The following is a 7,131-nucleotide window of genomic DNA, read 5'->3' on the forward strand; positions in this document are numbered from 1 at the left end:
TGGATGAATTTCTCTCGATCCATTAATGTCCAAGTAGCTTTATGCAATGTCCGAAGTGTTAAGAATGATTGTGTCACCTCTGAACATGTGAATTTTTATTATGCACTAACCCTCTAATGAGTTGTTTCGAGTTTGGTGTGGAGGAAGTTTTCAAGGATCAAGAGAGGAGTATGATGCAATATGATCAAGGAGAGTGAAAGCTCTAAGCTTGGGGATGCCCCGGTGGTTCACCCCTGCATATTATAAGAAGACTCAAGCTGTCTAAGCTTGGGGATGCCCAAGGCATCCCCTTCTTCATCGACAACATTATCGGTTCCTCCCCTGAAACTATATTTTTATTCCGTCACATCTTATGCACTTTGCTTGGAGCGTCGGTTTGTTTTTGTTTTTTGTTTTGTTTAAATAAAATGGATCCTAGCATTCACTTTATGGGAGAGAGACACGCTCCGCTGTAGCATATGGACAAGTATGTCCTTAGGCTCTACTCATAGTATTCATGGCGAAGTTTCTTCTTCGTTAAATTGTTATATGGTTGGAATTGGAAAATACTACATGTAGTAACTCTAAAATGTCTTGGATAATTTGATACTTGGCAATTGTTGTGCTCATGTTTAAGCTCTTGCATCATATACTTTGCACCCATTAATGAAGAAATACTTAGAGCTTGCTAATTTGGTTTGCATATTTAGTTTCTCTAGAGTCTAGATAACATCTAGTATTGAGTTTTGAACAACAAGGAAGACGGTATAGAATCTTATAATGTTTACAATATGTCTTTTATGTGAGTTTTGCTGTACCGTTCATCCTTGTGTTTGTTTCAAATAACCTTGCTAGCCTAAACCTTGTATCGAGAGGGAATACTTCTCATGCATCCAAAATACTTGAGCCAACCACTATGCCATTTGTGTCCACCATACCTACCTACTACATGGTATTTATCCGCCATTCCAAAGTAAATTGCTTGAGTGCTACCTTTAAAATTCCATCATTCACCTTTGCAATATATAGCTCATGGGACAAATAGCTTAAAAACTATTGTGGTATTGAATATGTACTTATGCATTTTATCTCTTATTAAGTTGCTTGTTGTGCGATAACCATGCTTCTGGGGACGCCATCAACTATTCTTTGTTTAATATCATGTGAGTTGCTATGCATGTCCGTCTTGTCTGAAGTAAGAGAGATCTACTGATGGCGTGTATTTCACACGTTCGTTGGGCAACCCCAAGAGGAAGGTATGATGCGCACAGCAGCAAGTTTTCCCTCAGAAAGAAACCAAGGTTTATCGAACCAGGAGGAGCCAAGAAGCACGTTGAAGGTTGATGGCGGCGGGATGTAGTGCGGCGCAACACCGAGATTCCGGCGCCAACGTGGAACCCGCACAACACAACCAAAGTACTTTGCCCCAACGAAACAGCTGAGGTTGTCAATCTCACCGGCTTGCCGTAACAAAGGATTAACCGTATTGTGTGGAAGATGATTGTTTGCGGAGAAAACAAGTAAAAACAAGTATTGCAGAACAGATTTGTATTTCAAGTATTAAAAGAATGGACCGGGGTCCACAGCTCACTAGAGGTGTCTCTCCCATAAGATAAAAGCATGTTGGGTGAACAAATTACGAGTCGGGCAATTGACAAATAGAGAGGGCATAACAATGCACATACATGACATGATAAGTATAGTGAGATTTAATTGGGCATTACGACAAAGTACATAGACCGCCATCCAACCGCATCTATGCCTAAAAAGTCCACCTTCAGAGTTATCATCCGAACCCCTCCAAGTATTAAGTTGCAAAGCAACATGACAATTGCATTAAGTATGGTGCGTAATGTAATCAACAACTACATCCTCTGACATAGCGCCAATGTTTTATCCCTAGTGGCAACAAAGACAACACAACCTTAGAACTTTCTCATCATCGTCCCAGGTGTCAATGCGTGCATGAACCCACTATCGAGCATAAGTACTCCCTCTTGGAGTTAAAAGTAAAAACTTGGCCAGAGCCTCTACTAGAAACGGAGAGCATGCAAGATCATAAACAACACATGTATAATAACTTGATAATTAACATGACATAGTATTCTCTATCCATCGGATCCCGACAAACACAACATATAGAATTACGGATAGATGATCTTGATCATGTTAGGCAGCTCACAAGATCCGACAATGATAGCACAATGAGGAGAAGACAACCATCTAGCTACTGCTATGGACCCATAGTCCAGGGGTAGACTACTCACTCATCACTCCGGAGGCGACCATGGCGGTGTAGAGTCCTCCGGGAGATGATTCCCCTCTCCGGCAGGGTGCCTGAGGCGATCTCCTGGATCCCCCGAGATGGGATCGGCGGCGACGGCGTCTCGCAAGGTTTTCCGTATCGTGGCTCTCGGTACCGGGGGTTTCGTCACAGAGGCTATTTGTAGGCGGAAGGGTAGGTCAAGAGGCGGCACGGGGCCCCACACCACGGGGCCGCGCGGCCAGGGGGGCCGCGCCGCCCTATAGTGTGGCCCCTCCGTGGCCCCTCTTCGTCTCTCCTTCGGACTTCGGAAGCTTCGTGAGAAAATAGGCCCCCGGGCTTTGATTTCGTCCAATTCCGAGAATATTTCGTTACTAGGATTTCCGAAACCAAAAACAGCAGAAAACAAAGAATCGGTACTTCAAGCATCTTGTTAATAGGTTAGTTCCGTAAAATGCACGAATATGACATAAAGTGTGCATAAAACATGTAGGTATCATCAATAATATGGCATAGAACATAAGAAATTATCGATACGTCTGAGACGTATCAAGCATCCCCAAGCTTAGTTCCGCTCGTCCCGAGCAGGTAAAACGATAACAAAGATAATTTCTGAAGTGATATGCCATCATAACCTTGATCATACTATTTGTAAACATATGTAGTGGATGCAAGTGATCATAACAATGGTGATGACATGAGTAAACAGGTGAATCATATAGCAAAGACTTTTCATGAATAGTACTTCAAGACAAGTATTAATAAGTCTTGCATAAGAGTTAACTCATAAAGCAATAAATCAAAGTAAAGGTATTGAAGCAACACAAAGGAAGATTAAGTTTCAGCGGTTGCTTTCAACTTGTAACATGTATATCTCATGGATAATTGTCAATATAGAGTAATATAACAAGTACAATATGCAAGTATGTAGGAATCAATGCACGGTTCACACAAGTGTTTGCTTCTTGAGGTGGAGAGAGATAGGTGAACTGACTCAACATTAAAGTAAAGAGAATGGTCCTTCAAAGAGGAAAGCATCGATTGCTATATTTGTGCTAGAGCTTTTATTTTGAAAACATGAAACAATTTTGTCAACGGTAGTAATAAAGCATATGAGTTATGAAAGTTATATCTTACAAGTTGCAAGTCTCATGCATAGTATACTAATAGTGCCCGCACCTTGTCCTAATTAACTTGGACTACCGGATCTTTGCAATGCACATGTTTTGACCAAGTGTCACAATGGGGTACCTCCATGCCGCCCGTACAAAGGTCTAAGGAGAAAGCTCGCATTTTGGATTTCTCGCTTTTGATTATTCTCAACTTAGACATCCATACCGGGACAACATGGACAACAGATAATGGACTCCTCTTTTATGCATAAGCATGTGGCAACAATTATTATTCTCATATGAGATTGAGGATATGTGTCCAAACCGAAACTTCCACCATGAATCATGGCTTTAGTTAGCGGCCCAAAGTTCTTCTCTAACAATATGCATGCTCCAACCATGAAGGTGGTAGATCTCTCTTGCTTCGACAAGACGTACATGCATAGCAACTCACATGATATCCAACAAGAAATAGTTGATGGCGTCCCCGTAAACATGGTTACCGCTCAACAAGCAACTTAATAAGAGATAAAGTGCATAAGTACATATTCAATACTACAATAGTTTTTAAGCTATTTGTCCTATGAGCTATATATTGCAAAGGTGAATGATGGAATTTTAAAGGTAGCACTCAAGCAATTTACTTTGGAATGGCGGGTAAATACCATGTAGTAGGTAGGTATGGTGGACACAAATGGCATAGTGGTTGGCTCAAGGATTTTGGATGCATGAGAAGTATTCCCTCTCGATACAAGGTTTAGGCTAGCAAGGTTATTTGAAACAAACACAAGGATGAACGGTACAACAAAACTCACATAAAAGACATATGGTAAACATTATAAGACTCCATACCGTCTTCCTTGTTGTTCAAAACTCAATACTAGATGTTATCTAGACTCTAGAGAAACCAAATATGCAAACCAAATTAGCAAGCTCTAAGTATTTCTTCATTAATGGGTGCAAAGTATATGATGCAAGAGCTTAAACATGAGCACAACAATTGCCAAGTATCAAATTATCCAAGACATTTTAGAGTTACTACATGTAGCATTTTCCAATTCCAACCATATAACAATTTAACGAAGGAGAAACTTCGCCATGAATACTATGAGTAGAACCTAAGGACATATTTTCCCATATGCAACAGCGGAGCGTGTCTCTCTCCCATAAAGTGAATGCTAGGATCCATTTTATTCAAACAAAACAAAAACAAAAACAAACCGACGCTCCAAGCAAAGTACATAAGATGTGGCCGAATAAAAATATAGTTTCAGGGAGGAACCCGATAATGTTGTCGATGAAGAAGGGGATGCCTTGGGCATCCCCAAGCTTAGACGCTTGAGTCTTCTTAATATATGCAGGGGTGAACCACCGGGGCATCCCCAAGCTTAGAGCTTTCACTCTCCTTGATCATATTGCATCATACTCCTCTCTTGATCCTTGAAAACTTCCTCCACACCAAACTCGAAACAACTCATTAGAGGGTTAGTGCATAATAAAAATTCACATGTTCAGAGGTGACACAATCATTCTTAACACTTCTGGACATTGCATAAAGCTACTGGACATTAATGGATCAAAGAAATTCATCCAACATAGCAAAAGAGGCAATGCGAAATAAAAGACAGAATCTGTCAAAACAGAACAGTCCGTAAAGATGGATTTTATTAGGCCACCAGACTTGCTCAAACAAAAATGCTCAAATTGAATGAAAGTTGCGTACATATCTGAGGATCATTCACGTAAATTGACATAATTTTCTGAGTTACCTACAGAGAATTAGACCCAGATTCGTGACAGCAAAGAAATCTGTTTCTGCGCAGTAATCCAAATCTAGTACTTACTTTTCTATCAAAGACTTTACTTGGCACAACAAAACTTAAAACTAAGATAAGTAGAGGTTGCTACAGTAGTAAAAAACTTCCAAGACACAAATATAAAACAAAGTACTGTAGGTAAAAACATGGGTTGTCTCCCATAAGCGCTTTTCTTTAACGCCTTCGCCTAGGCGCAGAAGGTGTAACTCAAGTAACATCGAGAGATGAAGCATCAACATCATAATTTGTTCTAATAATAGAATCATAAGGTACCTTCATTCTCTTTCTAGGGAAGTGTTCCATACCTTTCTTGAGAGGAAATTGATATTTAATATTACCTTCCTTCATATCAATAGTAGCACCAACGGTTCGAAGAAAAGGTCTTCCCAATATAATGGGGTAAGATGCATTGCATTCAATATCCAAGACAACAAAATCAACGGGGACAAGGTTATTGTTAACCATAATATGAACATTATCAACTTTCCCCAAAGGTTTCTTTTTAGCATTATCAATGAGATTAACATCCAAATAACAATTCTTCAATGGTGGCAAGTCAAGCATATCATAGACTTTTTTAGGCATAACGAAATACTTGCACCAAGATCACATAAAGCAGTACAATCAAAATCTTTGATTCTCATTTTAATGATGGGCTCCCAACCATCCTCTAGCTTTCTAGGAATAGAAGTTTCAAGTTTTAGTTTCTCTTCTCTAGCTTTTATGAGAGCATTTGTAATATGTTTTGTGAAAGCCAAATTTATAGCACTAGCATTGGGACTTTTAGCAAGTTTTTGTAAGAACTTTATAACTTCAGAGATATGGCAATCATCAAAATCTAAATCATTACAATCTAAAGCAATGGGATTATCATCCCCAAGGTTGGAAAAAATTTCAGCAGTTTTATCACAAGCAGCTTCAATAGCTTTAGCAGCTTCAGTAATTTTGCGCGCTTTGCACTAGGAGTAGAAGCATTGCCAACACCAATTATTTTATCATGGATAGTAGGAGGTGCAGCAACATATGAATCATTAGCATTGCTAGTGGTGGTAATAGTCCAAACTTTAGCTACATTTTCCTTTTTAGCTAGTTTTTCATTTTCTTCTCTATCCCACCTAGCACGCAGCTCAGCCATTAATCTTATATTCTCATTAATTCTAACTTGGATGGCATTTGCTGTAGTAACAATTTTATTTTCAATATCCCTATTAGGCATAACTTTCGATTTCAAAAGATCAACATCGAGGCAAGACTATCAACTCTAGAAACAAGAATATCAATTTTATTGAGCTTTTCCTCAACAGATTTGTTAAAGGCAGTTTTGTGTACTAATAAATTCTTTAAGCATGGCCTCAAGTCCAGGGGGTGTATTCCTATTATTGTTGTAAGAATTCCCATAAGAATTAGCATAACCGTTACCATTATTATAAGGATATGGCCTATAGTTATTACTAGAATTGTTCCGATAAGCATTGTTGTTGAATTATTATTTTTAATGAAGTTTACATCAACATGTTCTTCTTGTGCAACCAGTGAAGCTAATGGAACATTATTAGGATCAACATTAGTCCTATCATTCGCAAGCATAGACATAATAGCATCAACCTTATCATTCAAGGAAGAGGATTCTTCAATGCAATTTACCTTCTTACCTTGTGGAGCTCTTTCCGTGTGCCATTCAGAATAATTAACCATCATATTATCAAGAAGCTTTGTTGCTTCACCAAGAGTGATGGACATAAAGGTACCTCCAAGCAGCTGAATCCAATAAATTCCGCGAAGAAAAATTTAGTCCTGCATAGAAGGTTTGGATGATCATCCAAGTAGTCGAGTCCATGGGTTGGGCAATTTTTAACCAGTAGATTTCATTCTTTCCCAAGCTTGAGCAACATGTTCAGTATCTAATTGTTTAAAATTCATTATGCTACTCCTCAAAGATATAATTTTAGCAGGGGATAAT

The sequence above is a fragment of the Lolium rigidum genome, chromosome 5, assembly GCF_022539505.1.
Source record: "Lolium rigidum isolate FL_2022 chromosome 5, APGP_CSIRO_Lrig_0.1, whole genome shotgun sequence".
Classification (NCBI taxonomy): Eukaryota; Viridiplantae; Streptophyta; class Magnoliopsida; order Poales; family Poaceae; genus Lolium; species Lolium rigidum.